Raw genomic sequence first — 18,873 nt, 5'->3', positions numbered from 1 at the left:
GATCTTAGACCAATTAGTCTGAGTAACTTTTTGAAATTTTTATCTCTAGACTTGTTCATAATAGAATGAAGAGATTTTTGACAAGATTGATTTCTCAGAATCAAAATGGCTTTGTTAACGGTGGAAATATTAGAGAGAATATGTTACTGTCTCAAGAAGTTGTGACTGCTATCAGGAAAAAAGGCAAACCAAATAATGTAGTTATTAAGTTGTATATGGTCAAAGCTTATGATAGAGTAGATTAGAAGTTTCTGATTAAGGTGTTGGAAAAAAATGGGTTATGATGCTGAAATTTTTGATATAATTTGAAGAATTATTGCTAAAAATTGATATTCTGTGTTGATTAATGGTCAAGCTTATGACTTTTTTCATTCTTCAAGGAGTGTTAAACAAGGATATCCATATCCCCTACTCTATTTATTCTATCTGCTAATGTTTGTCTAGGGCTCTTAGTCAATTATATTACAATAATAAATTTAAGGGATTTGGCTTACCTAAATGGAGTGATAGTTGATTCATCTTGCTTTTGCAGATGACACAATTATTTTTGCTTCAGCTGATAAAAGAACTTTGCAGCTTATTATGAAAACTCTACATCTTTATGAAGAGAAATCAGGGCAACTGATTAATAATGGAAAGAGTTTTTTCTACTTACATAGCAAGGCAACTCAGAGTTTTATACAGGTTGTGGCAGAGGTTAGTTGATTTGAAAAGGAAAGTTTTCATCTAATGTACTTTGGTTGTGCTATAGGTCATGCAAAGATGAAGAAACTACATTACTCAGAATTGATCAAAAATATTCTTAACAAGCTTCAAATGTGGAAGGAAGAACTTTTATCTTTTGGGGAAAGAGTTATATTGATTAATCATATTTTGCAAAGTATTCTAATCTATCTGCTTTTAGCTATTAATCCTCCTAAATGTGTGATCTATGATATTCATAGGAATTTTGCTAAATTCTTATGGAATTTCAAGGAGGAGGGTAAAGTCACTCACTGGATAACTTGAATAGATATTTGTCTACCTAAAGTAGAGGGAGGTTTGTGCTTTAGATCTTTATTTGATGTTTATAAGGCTTTATTGGCTAGATTGTGGTGGATATTTAGAACTTCTAATTCCCCCTAGTTAAATTTTCTTTGGAATAAGTATTGTAAAAGATATAGACCACAATTTGTTCAATGAAAGGGAAGTTCACAAGTTTGGAAGACTATGTTGCAGGCTAGGGATTTCTTTGACCAAGATATTTGATGAAAAAATAAAAGGGGCCACAGAAGTGTTTGGTTTGTTAACTGGACAAAATTGAGGGTTCTTCAAGTTCAAATGTCTACTACTCATGTCCAAAATCCTTTAGAGTCTGTTTTTAACTTTTTAATGAAAATGGATGGGACTTTGATGTGTTGAGTGAGAAATTTAATGAAGAAGTGTGATACTGTGCTAGGAAATATTAGACTATCTGAAGGAAGAGATAAAGATTGGTGGATGCCATGTGAATCTGAATTGTTTTCCATAGGATCAACCTGGGAGTTATGTAGACAAAGAAAAGACCCTTTATTCAATGTTTTGAATTTATGGGAGAAAGTGTTTCCTTTTAAAATGTTCTTTCTGTTGTGGAGAATATGATTTGGTAGAATCCCCATTGAAAAAGTTCTCATTAGAAGTAAAATAACTATTTCTGTTGAATGTTGTTGTTGCAATAATAAGATACAAGAAATATTCAATCACCTATTTATTGTATGCCCTAATGCTAAGTTTATTTGTAAGGTTTTTTAGAAGCTTTAGGGTTACATATTAATGTGACATAACTTAAACAGGATTTAGAAAAGTGGTGGAATATAGACTGTGCTGCTAAATTAAAATTCATATTTAAAGCAGTTCCTGCTTTTATTATCCGAATAATCTGGAAGAGAAAAAAATGTTATTAAACATGCGAGAAAGATGAGTAGGCATTTCTTGATTACATAAATTAACAGGAACCTATTCTTGTTTACTAAGTGTAGATATCCATGGTTGAATGGGATTCCTAGCAGTTTTTCTCTTTTGGTTAAATATCTAGAGGAGTATGTCCCTCTGATAAGAAATGACGTGGTTAAGTGGGGTCATTCTTCAATTGAAAGTTTTAAATGTAACACTAATAGATCTTGTAGAGGAAATCCTGGACCTGTTTGTATGGTTTTCTATGTTAGAAATGAGTTTGGTGTGTGATGTTTGTTGAGAAAGATTGCTGGAGAAGTGAAATATTCAATGCTATTAGAATAGGGGTTGCATATTGTTTACAATATGATTTACTTTTATTAATAGTAGAAACAAATTTTTTAACAACAAAAAAGATGCTAAATGGAGTTTGGAAAATTTAATGGTTAATATTACCGAATGTTAGACATATACATGAGATCATTCATAATATTCAAGTGCAGGTGGTGCATATATTCAAAGAAGGAAATCAGTTGACAGATTTTTTCACTAACTATGCTGTTAATTTTGCAGGGACAAAAGTACAACAATTTAATGTTCAAGAAATTCCACAACAAGTTAAAATAATCATTCAGTTGGAGAAGTCATATACTCCTAACATTCGAGTAAATGGAGATTCAAAACAGAAAGTATAAGGTCTAAAACAACAGAGAGGATAATTCATACTTATTACATAAAAGATCAATATACTATAGCAAACTCAAGAATTGGTACCTTTTCAATTTTGAGTTGAAGCAAAGCCGATAATTGTAGTATTTAACATTGGTATCAACTCCTTCAGAGTTCAACCTATTGAGATGTGTAATTAAAGGTTGTGAATCAAAGAATCAATGATAAAACTGAGAAATTAAAGTGTTTGCTTAGCTTGAATTTCTTAGCTTGAGTCACTTTTGGAGGATGAAGGCAGCTAACTTCACGAAGATCTAGAATAAGAAGCACAATCTTAACTGAGGATGGTGTAAAATTATGAGACAAGAAAAGCTCTTATCAACAATTACCTCTACATTCAACTAATTGTTGCAACTCCCATGTAGAAGAAGTCTTCAATGGTGTTTGAATCATGATGTCTGTGAGAGTTTTAGATGTCCAAATGATCCCAACCTATACTTGGCAGCGTTACATAATTACTGTGAGGTGGAGGTGAGTGAGCTATGGTGATGAGATTTCTCGGCAACCCCGAAGGCGGCTACGAATCTCCTTCTCCCCCGATGATGAAGAATAAGAATTACTTTGTTTTGGAAATTTTCCTTTCCGTTTTTGCTTTTTCTTTTGTCTTTCCATTATTCAATGTTATTCCATTTTTGCTTTTTGATATTATTTATTTGGTTTGGGCCACTTGTGGGATTTAAACATGTACAACCCTCTTTTGTTTTAATAAAAGACTCATGTGGTCGAGTTTTACCAAAAAAAAATTACTTCTTTTTCTACCTAGTGGATAAAAATACCCAATCAAAAGATACTCTCCTTCCATCCATTGTAATGAATTTTTTCAATGAACTTAAAATTTTCTATTCTTTAATAATACAATTATTTGATATTTAATTAAATTTTACTTTAACATATAACCTTTTTTATTGGTCCCCATAAATTTGATGCGACTTATCTATAGTCCAACCAAACACAAACCTGTTTAAATTTGCGTATTAATAATATAAAATATTAAAATTTATGTTTACACGAAGATAGACATGACACGACCCCAACCAAGCCTTGACATATCACATATGAGCCTACATAAGGTAAGTAAAGAAACATCAAGAGATAATCAAGAATGCCGAATATAAATATCAACATGGAAATCTTGATATAAGAGAAATTAAACTAAATCTCCGAATAAATAGAACAACATAGACATAACAATATAACATGTATCTATTGCTATGGATGGGACTTAGAACAAGTTTCTAGCTCACCAAAACATAAATAATGAAATGAAGCCATAAGAACATGAAAGAAATCAGAAATGTTGTGTCCTTGAAACATGAGGACTCACCAACAAGTAGATAACAACTCCAATGTCTAGCCACGAGTGGGATGTGTAGAATGATAGTAGGATCCTACATTATAATACAATATAGGCAAAAGTATGCGTTAGTACATAAAATGTAATAAGTATGTGAGAAACATACATGAACAAGAATCAGACATATACAATATGAACATGTGATGCATGGCCAAATATCTTAAAAACATGAGATAATTGAGAAACCTTTGGGACTCCATGGATGGAAGACGATCCATTGATGAATTCTCACATACCTTGACTAATCGAAGCCCTAAATGCAATTGAAATTAGGACACTTGAACTTGATCTTGAACAATGGAAAGTGTCCAAAATATCCTCAAAACTTTCCAGTTGGGACCCTTTCACAGAAGTCTCCACGGACCGTGAAGCCTTCTATGATCTGTGAAGTGATCCATAGAAGTCAGGGGAAAAGGTATGGGTCTTGCCATATTTCCACGCCCCCTATCCACAACCTATAGAACCCAATATGGGTCGTGGAACCCATCATGTAGTGGGTTTTCCCAAATTCTGAGTTTCTTCATAAACGGACCTTTCTATGACCTGTCATCCTTACTATTAGCCGTAAGGCTCCCTCGTACAAAATCTTTTTGAGCCTGAACTGACGAGGAAGTTTACAGTTAGGTTCTACGGTCTGTGAAATCTTCCATGACTCATGAACCCCTTCGTTAACTTCCATACTTTCCTCTAACTCTCTAGTTCATTTCCACGATGGCCTTCCACAGCTCGTGGTACACTCTACGGACCATCAAGGGCCTCGTGAAAAACCCACTGGTGCAAAAATTCTGATATTTTCTTTTTTCTTAATTTTCCAACTTCCGAGGTCTTACAATATCTCCCATTTAGAAATATTTATTCTTGAACGGGACTCAAGCTAGCATGAATAGATTCGAAAAAATGACATAGCAACCCAACATGAATACAAAACATATCAAAATACATAAAATGAAGGACCTAAGCTTAAAACATGACTTAAATTTCATTTCATGAACATGTATACATATGAAAACACGGGAATGACTAAAACACATGAATTCGAATGAGTGATCATGAAGGAACTTAATACCTTAAGTTGGAATGAGAGGAAAGAGATGGGGATAGTGTTTCATCATGTCGTCTTCATCCTCCGATGTAGAACCCTTAACTAGTTGGTTCCTCCAAAGAACTTTCACGGAATCAACTTCTTCGTTCGACAGATTCTAGACTTGTCGGTCTAGAATTTCCACCATAACCATCTCATAGGATAAACTCTCCTTCACACCCACGCTATCCAAAGGTACAATAGAGCTAATATTGACAACACACTTCTTCAATAATGAAACATAAAACACCGGATGTACTAATGCAAACTCCAAAGGCAAATCCAACTCATATGCCACCTTATCAAAATGCCTTATAATCTAATATGGGCCTAAATATCGGGAACTAATCTTCCCCTTCTTTTGAAAATACATCACACCATTCATGGTTGAGATTTTTAAGTAAACCCAATCATCCACTTTAAATTCAAGCTCCCTTCTCCTCATATCCGAATAAGACTTTTGTCGGCTTTGAGCAGTCTTATACCTTTATCTGATGAGTCTAACCTTATCCATAGCCTCATGTACCAACTCGGGTCCTATCAAGGAAACTTCACCAACTGTAAACCAACATTTAAGAGGCCTACACCTCTGTCATGACCCAAGCTAGGCCCTAGATGTGACATGGCGATTAGAATCCCCAAGGACTCCAGGCAAGTCTCTTAGCATATCATACATGATCATACATAAGGTAAATAAGAGTAACAAGACTAAATCATAAATGCAAAACCAAAGTTTCAACATGAATATCTCGATAAAAGTGAAATCAACTTCCAAAGACAACATAGACACCATGAACAATCAAGCATGCCTCTAATAGTATAGATGGGGGCATAAGACAAGCACCTATATCACCCAAAATATAAAAATAAAATCATAAGGAATAATAGAAATATAAATATCTCATCCACGAATCATTAGGACTCACTAACGATAGGAGAATAGTACTCAATCTCTATCCATGAGTGGAGTGTTCCTAATGATAGTCGGACCGTATATCATGATATAATATAGGCAAAATATATGTGTTCGTACATGGACTGCACTAAGTATGTGAGAGGCATGCATGAACAATGGTAATCGGACATAGTCAATATGAAGATTAGATATATGACCAATATCTTAAAAAGATGAGTAAAACTTTAAATCATTTAAAAATTATAATCATGTGGTCAATACATCATAAGACATCAAAAGAGCTCAAAAAGTAGCATATACATACATAGCTTAACTGACATGTAAGACCATATGAGCAATAACATGGAATCTGATATAACCCCCAAACCGATAAGAGAGACACTACTTGCCAATATAGACTCTGTATCATAAACATAAACATGAGCTATATGTGGATCCAATAGCTAAGCCATAAAGGCAACTAACAATTTTATGAATTTTTAGAACTAGTGGTTGCTACTAGGGTTCCCTTATGGATCCCCATCATAAAGTTCGCTCGGTGCTAAGTTAATACTAATGGAATACATAAAATATAGTTATTAGGAAATTTAAATCAACCAATCCAATATCATGCAAATATAACATAAGAATAGCTCCTTGAAAATCATGATCAACTTGTGGATACCTTTTCTAAACATTCAATTCATCATAACTTGCATATTGTGAGAGAAAACTTTTTACAATTCATGGTTTTGTACTTAGAATACATACTTAAATCATAATACATAGATTTCATAAATAAATAAGACTTACGGATAACAATCAGATTTTACCAGGTACAGGGACCAGAATTATAAATGAGAATTCATAGGCTTCATAATCATAAATTCATAAATCATACTTGAAGTTGATGGAATAATGCATGGGTCATTGTAAAATACAGTAAAAATATGTAATTAAATTGAAATCATGCATAAATAGATAGAACTAAGTAGAAGCATAATGAATTGGCCCAATGAAATTTGATCAAAACTCTAAAATTTGTGGAATTGAAATAAATAGAAAAGAGAAATAATTTGGGACTCCATAGATGAAGAGGATCTGTGGATGAAATCCTACATACCTTGATATTCAAAGTCCAAAATCAAGCTCTAATTAATGGAGAATTCAGTTGAATCTTGAAATCCTAACTCTCTCTTGGAAAAGAAGTCTTGAGAGGAAAACTTGAACTCCTTAGGTGAATTTGAGTGAATGAGAAGGAATAATGAGAATTTGAAGGATTTAGACACTTATAAGGTCTGTAGGATACCCCACAATGACATAGTATAGGTGTAGAAAAGATATAAAATAACCAAAATAACCCTTATTAAAAAATATCAAAGTAGACCTACAACTGTGACCTGCGAGTCGTAGGTCCTACGGATTGCAGGAATGAATCATCGACTTGGTGCACAAACTTTAAAGCTATTGGAATTGTACCTTTGATCCTATGAGTGAAGTCTACGGGTCATCGAAAGTGATATGGCTTATAGGGTTCAGTCGTCAAACACCCTAACACTTAGCCAAAATGCAAAACTTAGGACCCAGCTTATGAATGGGGTCTATAGACCATCAAAGCTTCTACGGGTCATAAGGACCCTTTTTCCTGGAAAGTTTTCCAAACTTGAAACTCTAAGTTTCTGAACCTTACCTATGGGTAATTCCTATGGATCGTAGGTACTTCTACGGTTCATAGGAGCCCCTCATATAGTGAGTCCATACTTGGTAAATGTTTCCTTTCTCAGAATCCTTTCTATAAACCTTTCCTACATCTCATCAATGTTTCTACAGTCGTCCACTCTTCTCGTTTAAGAAGCTTAAATTTTCTTAAAGTGCCAGGCCTCTTACGACTACCTTTCTACAACTCGTATAACTTTCTATGAGTCATAGGTTGGCTCATAGAAGCCTGCACCAAATACTTTTGTGCAACATTATCTTGTGTTTGACCTTCTAACTTCTGGGGTCTTATAATATCTCCCCCTTGGGAAAATTTATCCTTGAATGAGACTAAAACTAGAATGAATAGAGTAAGGAAAACAACATAACAAACCAACATGAATGCAAAACACATCAAAATGCATAAAGACACGAAACATTCAATTGAAGCTAAAACATGACCTTAAAACTCATTCCATGAACATGCATTCATATGAAAACATGAGAATGAATGAAACACATGAATTCAAAGGAGTGAATCATGAAATAACTTAATACCTAAACTTGGAACCGAAGGAAATAAATGAGGATATTGTGTCATCATATCGGCCTCGGCCTTCCATGTTGTTACACCCCACACTCTTGAGCTCGGAATATCTCTTAAGCTTCTTAAAAGTTATCAAGTCAGTCAGATAATATACTACACTATCACACAACTCTAAGAAAGGGATAATGTGATACCCCATAGTAGGGAAGGTTGAGAATAAGGTCATGAGAATTTGGAAGGAGTTGGAGGCCAAGTAATGAGTCGTAGGACTTGATTTACCTACGTAAACTACCAATTTAGAAGTATTGCATATTTAAGACACTTGAGTACATGCCAAACTTACGTATAAAGGATTACATGGGTTCTTAAAATAAAATGAGATTACAAACCCACGTAGAGGAGGAGAGAACGACACGTGGTAGCAAAAGGAGGCGCCAAGTGGCAGCCTAGGAAAGTGCCACATGGAAGCAGGTGACCCACCTGCTTGGGGTAAAATAGGTGACCCACCTACTTGGGGGTGGGCCCCACCAAGAACACATGGCAGCCTAGGAGCTATGACATGGATACGTGGCCCAATAGGGACTGGACACGTGTCACCCTTAGGGGTTGACATGTGTCACCTCCCAAGGCAGCATATATATGTATGTTAATGACTCTTAAGTCATTTTTTTTCAGCCAAAAAAAGAAATCAAAGAGAAGAGCAAAGAGAAGAGAGAAAATGTGAAAGCTAGAGAAAAACTAGCTATGGCTTTGGCCAAGTTTAAGGTGAGTCTCCAATTTTTCTCTGTGAATTAATTATCTATGGTGTTTATTAACAAAGTAGAGGTGTATATATGTATTTTATGATTCCTATGGAACCATATCTTCATCTTTACACTTGGAACAAAATAGAGAAAGTTGAAGGGAAAACTTTAAGAGCAATAAGAGAAGGCTACGGGTTGAGGCCAAGAAAGATAAGCCTCGAACTTTCTTTCCGTGAATTAATTATTTTCGGTGTCCCATGGTTATATATCAGTATTTAATAACATAAAATCACAATTTGGGGAAGAATGGAAATGATACAAACAGTCCTTGTAAAGCTAATCTTCCTTGTTGACATGATTTTTATGAAGCAAGTATATGACTTTTATATGATTCCAAGGAAGTTCTTATTCGTAGAGCCGCTAGGATGGCCAACTTCTTGATTTTCCAAAAGATATTTGTTTTGCCTTGATATGTGTATATAATTCCCAAAAGTTCTATTTTGATATAACCCATAGTAACTTTCAAAAGGTACTTGATATGAATCTTGTCTTGATTTTGAATGATAGTTCATTTTGATTATTCCATCGAGTCTCAAATATGATTTAAATTGCATATAATTTCTCACTACTTCACTCGTGGATGCCTCAATGCTTCCTTCACTGATCCTGGGCCACGATTTATTATCATGAGTACTTCTCTACATTGTTCGCCATGCCGTGATGTAAGAGGGAAGGTACGGACTATACATGGGATTTGTGGAGTTATGATGTGCCATGTATACATATAATATGATCTTATATGACCATCTGATAAGATATAATCTGTTACGGAGATATTCCCTACTTTGGAGTTATGATATACTGTGGCATCGGTGATGGGGAGGCGACCACGATTTGTTCACCGAGTCCCATAATGGGGCCGGATATGGCATATATTTTTCTGGATATTATCTGTGGTTATGATAAGCATTTTGATATTTCTGGATACTTTGCTCATTTTTGCACATTCTGCTCTAGTAATGAGTTTACTTATTAGAGTCCATGCTTTATATACTCGGTACATTTTCCGTATTGACCCCTCTTTCCGGAGGGGGGGGATGCATTTCATGCCCGTAGGTACAGATACAGGTTTTGGGAGTTCGTCATCTTAGGATTCTATTCAGCTCAACTAGAAGAGGCTCGATTGTATCGAAGCCTTGTTTTTGGCACTGGCCACTGGCTTATATAATTATTTCTATTTATTCAGGGGTACGATGGGGGCCCTGTCCCACCATATGTTGTCATTAATATTTTTAGAGGTCTGTAGCATGTATATGTGGGTGGTATGTATAAGTTTGATTTAACTAGGTCTACATGATATATTATATAGGCATGTGTTATGGCAGCCTTGTAGGTTTGCGTGGCCTTTCATGTTATGATACAAATGAAAAAGGCTATAGATATATGAAATGCTATGACTCATGGGGGGAGTTCTCATGTACGTATCATGTTGTTTGTGGTCCGGTTTGACTACACTTGATGTATATGCATTACATGTCTATAATTCATCTTGATTATAACTAATAAATATGTATACGGGGGTCCAGGTTAGACATCAATCACATTCTATGGGGTTGAGTGGTGACAGAAATGGTATCAGAGCAGTTCAACCTTAGATTGTCTGTAGACCGTGTCTAGTAGAGTCTTTATTATTGAAGTGTTGCATGCCACATCTATAAACAGAAAGCTACAGGACATTTAGGATGTTACCTTTCTTATATATCTAATATCGTGCTATAGATCTGAGTTATAGGATAATTCTTTGTACTAACCTTGGACTTTAGCAGAAGAAGGACATATACAAGAAGAGGTAATTGACAACATAGGAAGTTACGAAGCACGCAGGTAAGTAAAGGCATGGAAGATATCTGTTGGGTAAGGTATTGATATGTGATTGAAATGTAAAGTTAAAAACTAAAGAGAAAAGTAGACAGGGAAGTGCAACAGATGCAGTTCAAAGTTGGACATACGAGGTAAGTCTATTATTTTTATCTTATTATTGATACTAAAAGCCCTGTGTGGCTGTGATATGAGATGATATTGAAAGCCCTGTGTGGCTGTGGTATAATATGAATATATATATGTGTTGGCCCTGTGAGGCATTATTGGTATTTTCTACGTGCAGGTTGTGGGATAGTAAGGAATATAGAGGAAACTCTGCCGAAATTTTTTGAACAAGGAAAGGAATTGAAACATAGATTCTTAATATACCTTGGAAATTGATACTGAGTACCCCTATTATGTTTAACTAAATCTGTAAGAGGTACTCTCCATATCATCGATAAGGGGCACCTTTTGTACTTGGGAAAGTTTATTTTGGAGAAACAAAAGCCCATCTGAGCAGTAAAGTTCAGACTACGGTACCTCCAGCTGTATTTATGCTGTAGGAACAAAAAGAAAAAAAAAAGAGAAGAAAAAGCTCAGGTTAAAGGGTAAGATGTCCAGTGATTAAGTTTTACTCTCATTGAAAAATACCAAGACCCCAACTCCTAGTTGTAGATTAGATAAGTTGTTCATAACTCGAGGATAAACTCAGAGGAAGACCAGGTAGGTCAAGGGTTAAGAAATATTGTGATTTTGAAGGGATTCTAGTTTTTCTAACGGTGGTTGGAAAGTGCTTTAGGATAACAGTTTATTAGTTCTCCACAAACTAATTGGAGAGAGAAATTCTCACAGAAGCACCTAGAGAGATGTCATGAACTGAATATGAGTACGAACTAAAGGGGGGAAGTCAAGGAGAAAATTACAAAGGTAAGGCGAAGGCAATTGATATGGCAACATATTTGAGATGGACGTTTAAGTTTCAATAAGATCCCAGATTGAACTAAGTTAGGAAGGTCTGGAAGACACCAATAATTGGATAGAAGTCAAAATGGTAAGTAAGGCAGTATTAAGAAGTTTTAACAAGACCTCGAATGACATAACTCTAGAAGGTAGGTGTGTATGAAAAGAAAAGGGTATAGCAATGAAAGAATATCGAATAACTCAAGCAATATTACGAAGGAGAATGACATTAGGCTAGACCAAAAGCCAAAATATTGGCTATAGAGTTGGTCGCAAAGGATGTTGCGATAGATAAATAACCAAGGAAAAGGAATAAAAAGCCTCCTATAGTAGGAGATGAAAAGAACAAAAGGTGAATAAGGGAAAAGAAAGAGGTGTGACAAGGTAGGACGAGCAAGTCTCAATGTAAAAAAGGTGAGTACAGTAGAATGAATTAGGAGATAAAAGGATAACGTCCACCTTATACAAGTTCTATCAGAATGGTTATATAATCTATGATTGTATATGTTAAGTATAGGGACAAGTAAGGAAATACGTGGTAAAAGAAGTTCGGATATTTTGGATATGTGACAGAAAGGTGCAAAGATGGGTTGAGTCAACTATTGAGATGGGATTAGTACTACAGGCAAAGTAAGACATGGCCATGGTTGGACCAAGGGTCTATCCAGACATCGATTGTAGGATAAGGGAGAAAACGGCAAGGTAAAATATGAGAACTAGCGAGACAACGCTAAGATATTCCTGGTACCCTCTCATATTCTTGTAAAGGTAAAGAATGACATAAAGTAACGTGTCTAGAAGGTTACAAGAAGGATTAAGGAAAATTGTGAAATGGTTTAAGTAAGACAGGAAGAACTAGCTGGTTACCACAGGATGGCGAGTTTATGTGCCAAATTCCTTCAGAATTATGCCATCTAATGATAGACAGAACTCAAAGAGGCTATGAAGGTCACTGTATGAATGAACTTTAGTGCTATGCAGTAGCCAACCCTAAGAATTGGAAAAAAAAAGAAACCCAAAGGGTAACGCACTAGTTAAAGTCTTCTAGGGGAGTTGAGGAGTAATACATGAGATCCCCACAACTGCTATCTTAAGTAAGGAGGCTTAAAGTACAGCTAGCGCTTGAATATCAACCCAAGAAGAGATCGGGCGCACAAGTAGGTCTTAGTACCGCCTTTCACTCTCAAAACTGATAAACAGGCTAAGCGTACCACTTAAACGCTGGAAGATGTATCATGAGCTGGTGTTGTTAACTTCAAAGGTAGCTGGGATGATTATCTATCACTTATCAAGTTGCTTACAATAATAGCTACCAATCTAGTATCCCAATGACCTCGTATCAGTCTGGAAGGGCAGAACGCGTAAGTCCCCTATTGGTTGGGTCGATATTAAAAAGACTAAGCTAGTAGGCCAAACATAATTAAGCAAGGAGTTGACTAGCAGCCCAGAGTCGGCAGAAATGATATGTGGATAATCAACATCGATATTCAGAGGGCAAATTAATGATGGTTGTTCATAATAGGGTCACCCAGGAAGGGAGTAATAAGATTCGGCGAGGAAAGGAAACTTATCCCAAGATATATTAGACCTTATCAAGTTGCTCGTAAGGTGGACAAAGTTGTCGGAAACTTGAGCTTACCAACTGATTTGGAAACTATACGCCCAGTCCATCAGATAGGGATGCTTCGCCAGGGTACTGGTGAGCCACCCAGAGTATGTCCCATAGACGATGTCCACAAAATGGAAGAGTGATCCTGTAAAGAATAACCTATCGCCATCTTGGATTGGCACATTAGGACATTACAAACTAAAGACATGCCTTCCGTCAAGATATTACGGCAAAACCAAAACTATCAAAGGGATGACCTGGGAAATTGAAGAGGACAGGAAACACAAGTATTCGTACCAATTCTCGATGTCTACAGGTAACCCCAACTCCTAAAATTCATATATTAATTACTTGGATGGAAGTATGTGTTATGGCAATAGCAAACAATCTCCCTACAATTTGTATAAATTCTTGAGGGAAGTTTTATTTAACATTCGGGGATGAATATTCTAAAGGGGGGAAGGATGTTACACCCCACACTCTTGAGCTTGAAATTTCTCTTAAGATTCTTAGAAGTTATCAAGTGAGTCGGATAATCTACTACACTATTACACAACTCTAAGGAAGTGAGAATGTGATACCCCATAGTAGGGAAGGTTGGGAATAAGGTCATGAGAAGTCGGAAGGAGTTGGAGGCAAAGTAATGAGTCATAGGACTTGATTTACCTACGTAAAATACAAATTTAGAAGTCTTGCATACTTAAGCCACTTGAGTACATACCAAGCTTACGTAGAAAGGATTACATGGATTCTTAAAATAAAATGAGATTACGAACCCACGCGGAGGAGGAGAGAACGACATGTGGCAGCAAGAGGAGGCGCCACATGGCAGCCTAGGAAAGTGCAATATGGAAGTAGGTGACCCACCTTCTTGGGGTCAAGTAGATGACCCACCTACTTGGGTGTGGGTCCCACTAAGGACACATGGTAACCTAGGAGCCATGATATGGATACGTGGCCCAATAGGGGCTGGACATGTGTCACCCTTAGGGATTGACATGTGTCACCTACCAAGGCGTCATATATATGTATGTTAATGACTCGTAAGTCATTTTTTTCATCCAAAAAAATAAAGCAAAGAGAAGAGCAAAGAGAAGAGCAAAGAGAAGAGCAAAGAGAAGAGAGAAAACGTGAAAGCTAGAGAAAAACTAGCTATGGCTTTGGCCAAGTTTAAGGTGAGTCTCTAATTTTTCTCTGTGAATTAATTATGTACGGTGTTCCTCAACAATGTGTAGGTGTATATATGTATTTTATGATGCCTGCGTAACCATATCTTTAGCTTTACACATGGAACAAACAAGAGAAAGTTGAAGGAAAAACTTTAAGAGCAAGAAGAGAGGGCTACGGGTTGAGGCCATGAAAGGTAAGACTCCAACTTTCATTCCGTAAATTAATTATTTTCAGTGTCCCATGGTTATATATCAGTGTTTAATAACATAAAATCATAATTTGGGGCAGCAAGGAAGTGATACAAACAGTCCGCTCAATTTCAGCACGTTTAGTGAAGTTCTGAGTCACAATTTGGCAGTTTTGGCCAATTTCGGGTAAGGTAAGGTTTATCCTTTTAATTTGGACTTTATGGTGTTTTTATGAAGTTTATTACACGTCCTATATATGGATGGAAGTATAAAATTTGCATAGAAATTCTTGACATTGAAGACAATCTAAATTGTAGTCGTTGTAGTTGAATTGTCGTTGAAGTAAAGTGTTGTGCTTGTGGTGTGCTACTGTAGGTGTGTGGGGGTGTGTTTCAGGGCCCAAATGTATTCTAAAATGGGTGTGGGTTCTTATGGTTGAAGCCACATGACCCCTTATTTTGTATAATTAATGGTTTTGTAAAATAAAGACTAGAAACCCTATTTTGGTATCGTAATTTTCAGCAAGTTGTTTGGAGCTTATGTTGTGTAATGTTGCCATGTTTTAGTTGTATATGAGCTGTAGGTTGTTTTTTTTTGTTGGATTTAGTGATTAGGGATCTAATTAGAAATTCGGATAGGGCATGTTATAGGGGAGGTGCTGCCCTATTTCCGTTAACTCCTTAACTAACTAAGAAACTAGTCGAGAAGGCAAACGAGGAGATGAGTTCTATGAATACTCGTATGTAACTTAAGATGCTGGAAAGTCGAGGGTTTTTGATGCTCATATTTCTTTCATGTTAAATAGGTTCAAAAGACGACGAGGCAAATGTGTTAAGAGTAATCCGTAAGTGGTATTTTAAGCTAACGTTTTTTTTTCTTTTGGCATGTCTTCGACATTAGTGTATTAAGCTTATTCTATCTCTTGGCATGTGTTGGGAACAAATATGTAAAGCTAATCTTCCTTGTTGACATGGTTTTTATGAAATAAGTATATGACTTTTATATGATTCCAAGGAAGTTCCTATTCGTAGAGCCGCTAGGATGGCGAACTTCTTGATTTTTCAAAAGATATTTGTTATACCTTGATATGTGTATATGATTCCCAAAATTTCTATTTTGATATAACCCATAGTAACTTTCAAAAGGTACTTGATATGACTCTTGTTTTGATTTTGAATGATAGCTCATTTTGATTATTCCATCGAGTCTCAAATATGATTTAAATTGCATATAGTTTCTCACTACTCCACTCGTGGATGCCTCAATACTTCCTTCACTAAGCCCAGGCTAGGATTTGTTATCATGCATACTTCTCTGCATTGTTCTCCATGCCCCGACGTGAGGGGGTAGTATGGCCTATACATGGGATTTGTGGAGTTATGATATGCCATGTACACATATGATATGATTTGATATGACCATCTGATATGATATGATCTGTTACAGAGATATTCCCTACTTTGGAGTTATGATGTGCTGTGGCGTCGGTGATGGGGAGGGGACCATGATTTGTTCATCGAGTCCCATAATGGGGCCGGATATGGCATATATTTTTCTGGATATTATCTGTGGTTATGATAAGCATTTTGATATTTCTAGATACTTTGCTCATTTTTGCGCATTCTGCTCTGGTAATAACTTTACTTATTACAGTCCATGCTTTACATACTAGGTACATTTTCCGTACTAACCCTCTCTTTCTGGGGGGCTACGTTTTATGCCCACAGGTACAGATACAGGTTTTGGGAGCTCGTCAGCTTAGGATTCCGTTCAGCTCAGCTGGAAGAGGCTCTATTGTATCAAAGCCTAGTTTTTGGCACTGGCCACTGGCTTATATAATTATTTCTGTTTATTCAGGGCTACGGTGGGGCCCTGTCCTGCCATATGTTGTCATTAATATTTTTAGAGGTCTCCAGACATGTATATGTGGGTGGTATGTGTAAGTTTGATTCAGCTGGGTCTACATGATGTATTATATAGGCATGTGTTATGGCAGCCTTGTAGGCTTGCGTGCCCTTTCATGTTATGATACAAATGAAAGATGCTACAGAAATATGAAATGCTATGACCCATAGAGGAGTTCTCATGTACGTATTATGTTGTTTGTAGTTCGGTTTAACTACACTTGATGTATATGCATTACATGTCTATAATTCGTCTTGACTACAACTTATAAATATGTATACGGAGGTCCAAGTAGGACACCAATCGCGGCCTATGGGGTTGGATCGTGACACATATAGTACACTCAACCTCTTGGTTCATCTACAACACTTGAATGGATGCAACTTCCTTGTTCCTCAGCCTTCTAATTGCCAATCTAGAAAATCAACTAGAATCTCCTCAGAGGATAAGCTCTGTTTCACACCCACACACTTCTTTAGTAATGACACATGAAACATTGGATTCATCGATGCTAATTTTGAGGGAAAATCCAACTCATATGTCACTTTACCAATCCGCCTCAAAACATGGTATGGGCCTACATAGCAGGGACTAAGTTTTTATTTCTAGATAAAAAGCGTTACACCCTTTATGGGTGAGATTTTTAAGTAAATCCAATCATTGACCTCAAACTCAAGTTCCATTCTCCTCACATCCTAATAGGACCTTTATCGATTCTGAGAAATCTTCAATCTTTTTCTAATGAGTCTAACCTTATCCATGGCCTTATGTACAAACTCGGGCATAATTAAGGACACTTTGACAACTTCAAACCAACCATTAGGAGACCTGCAACTCCTACCATATAAGGCCTCAAATGAGCCTATCTGAATACTAAAATGGTAGCTATTATAATATGCAAAATCGATCAATGGAAAATGATCATCCCAATTACCCTTAAAGTTAAATAACACATGCCCTCAACATGTGTTTGGTCTAAATGGTTCATTCATCTTGACCATCTGTTTGAGGATGAAAAGCTGTGTTCAACTTAACTTCAGTACCAAGACTATTTGGAAAGACCTCCAAAACTGATATGTGAATTGAGTACCTCAATCCGAAATAATGGATAATGAAACACCATAAAACTTAACCAATTCAAAAATATAAAGTCTCGCATAATCCTTGGCTGAATAGGAAGTCTTAATAGAAAAAAAATACGTCGACTTAGTCATTCGGTCAACAACCACCTTAATCAAATCATGTTGCCTATGGGTACGACACAAACCCGTAATGAAGTCCATATTCAAGTCTTCCCTTTTCCAAGTAGAAATCTCAATGTCTTGAGATAAACCTCCTACTTTTTGATACTCAACCTTCAATTATTAACAATTAGGACATTTGGATACAAACGCTGTAATATCCTTTTTCATTTCATTCCACCAATATACTTTCCTCAAATATCTAAACATCTTCATGGAACTCAGATGAATAGAATACCGCAAACTATGAGCTTCAAACAATATCATTTTCCTTAAGCCATCAACATCGAAAACACACAAATGGCCTTGATATATCAGCACACCATCTCCCTCTTGGGAGAAAGCCTCAATGGATTTTTTTGCAACAGTTTTCTTTAATACAACCAAGGTTAGATCATTATCTTGCTTGGCATTAACAGCTATCACAAGTGATGATTTAGAACCATTTTTTACAACTACATCACTATCCTCCGAATCAACCTAGAGACCACCCACATGGGCTAGCCAATGAACAGAATAAACTAACTCCTTATTTTTATCCTCAACATGGGAAACACTATTCATTGATAATCTACTAAGAGCATTGTACATCACATTCACTTTACCCTGATGGTATAACAAACTCATATAATAATCCTTCAACAACTCAAGCCATCTTTTTTTTTGAAAGTTCAAATCACTTTGGTTGAACATAAATTGCAAACTCTTATGGTCAGTGAATACATCAACATAGACACTATATAGGTAGTACCTCCAAATATTTAAAGCAAACACAACTACCGCTAACTCTAAATCACGAGTTAGGTAATTCTTTTTATATACCTTGAGTTGCCTAGAAGCATAGGCTATCACTTTACCATTGTACATCAAAACGTAACCAAGACCAACTATTGAAGTATCATAATGTACTACAAACCCATCGGATACTTCTGATAAAGTCAACACCGAAGCGGAGGTAAGCCTATGTTTCAACTCTTGGAAA

This window comes from Solanum dulcamara, chromosome 12 (assembly GCF_947179165.1).
Source record: "Solanum dulcamara chromosome 12, daSolDulc1.2, whole genome shotgun sequence".
Classification (NCBI taxonomy): Eukaryota; Viridiplantae; Streptophyta; class Magnoliopsida; order Solanales; family Solanaceae; genus Solanum; species Solanum dulcamara.
Note: the sequence above shows the minus strand (reverse complement) of the source record.